Source organism: Chaetura pelagica, unplaced genomic scaffold, assembly GCF_000747805.2.
Source record: "Chaetura pelagica isolate M959 unplaced genomic scaffold, ChaPel_1.0 scaffold799, whole genome shotgun sequence".
Lineage (NCBI taxonomy): Eukaryota > Metazoa > Chordata > Aves > Apodiformes > Apodidae > Chaetura > Chaetura pelagica.
In genome coordinates this window covers 12,000-13,706 of record NW_009954424.1, presented here as the reverse complement: position 1 = coordinate 13,706, position 1,707 = coordinate 12,000, and positions in this window count along the sequence as shown.

The following is a 1,707-nucleotide window of genomic DNA, read 5'->3' as shown; positions in this document are numbered from 1 at the left end:
CTTCTCACAGGTGAAGACATGGGGTCAGATGGTAAGAATCACAGAATCACCTCCCTCTGTAGTGACCTGAAAGATCACAGAGTCCCCCCTGCCATGAAGAAAGAGGGAGTGAGGCTCTTTGCCAAGGCCTGGAGTGGCAGGACCAGGGATCAGGGCTTCAAACTGAAAGAGGCAAGATTGGGAGTGATAGAAGGAAGAAAGATTTGAGGATGAGGGTGGCAAGACACTGGAATATGTTGCCCAGGGAAGTGGTTGCCCCATCCCTGGAGGTGTCCATGTTCAAAGTTCTGAGCAACCTGAACTTGTGTGAGATGCTCCTGCCCATGGCAGGGGCTTTGGGTTAGAGGCACTTTTGGGTCCCTTCCAGCCCAAACCATTCCAGGAGTCTTTCAGTCCGGTGTTCCTCCAGTGTTTCTCCACAAAGCTGCTAATACCCACACACACCTTAGGGGCATCTTAACCTGACCTGGCCTGGTTTCAGCCAGGATGAAGGCAATTTTCCCTTTACTGATCTTTTTTCTTCAGTGATCACCCTTTTAACTAGCAGCAAGTTCTCCAGCCAGTGAATTGATAGTGTTGGAATGTTTATGTTACTGCTGAGATGCCAAGGTCACTTTGCTCTCCTTGTTGAATCCACAGCCTCAGATGCTAGAGTAATGGCCATACATTCCTTTTAAGGCTCTACTGCCCCATTGTGATGTCATGGCCATACATCCCATTGAAGGCCATATGAAGTACTGAGGTCTGAACCAAAGAGGACCTGAAGAGGAATCTCACAACTCAACAGTATATATATATATGTATTTTTTTATAACAATCTCTGAAGATTTGGTGTAACACTGTGTAACTGTCTGTTAGCAGACGTATCTTTTTTATCATAGAATCATAGAATCATTAGTGTTGGAAGGGATCTTAAAGATCACTAAGTTCCAAGCCCCCTTCCATGATCTGGGAACCCAACCACTAGATCAGGTTGCACAATATCTCATCCAACCTGGCCTTAAAAACCTCCATGGATGGAGCATCAACAACCTCCATGGGCAACCCATTCCACTGTCTCTCCACCCTTAGAGTGAAGAATTTCTTCCTAATATCTCACCTAAATCTTCTCTCTGTCAGTTTAAAACCATCACCCCTTGTTCTATCACTATCTTATCTGATGAAAAGCCCCTCTCCAGCTTTCATGTAGGTCTCCTTCAAGTACTGAAAGGTGCTCTAAAGTCTCCCTGGAGCCTTCTCTTCTTTAGGCTGTACAGACCTAACTCTCTCAGCCTGTCTTCACAGCAGAGCTGTTCCATGCCTTTGATTATTTAGAGGCATGCTGCAAGGCTGTGAAACCAGACATCTGGCCTTGTGGAGACAGATGTGGTTCAAGCCAAAACAGAGAGAGATACCACCCACTCACCCCTCTTTGGCCCAGCCAGTCACTAGACTGGTTTTGAAATGAGTCCCATTGTCTGACTCAAGTCTTCCTGGAAGTATCATCTCCTTCATTCCTTCTATTTAGCAGCCCCTGTACACCTATAAGGAGAAGAGCAGTGGGTTTACTGTCTCTGGTTCTTGTGTCCTCTTCATAAGATCACACTAGAAAGACCACAGGTGGCATCCAAGTGGGTCCTGCCTCTCCAGCTGCTTCTTCTAGCAGGACGTGTCCCCTTAATGGCTGCAGCACCAGCCTTCCCATCTGTCAGGCATCTTATTCCTCCT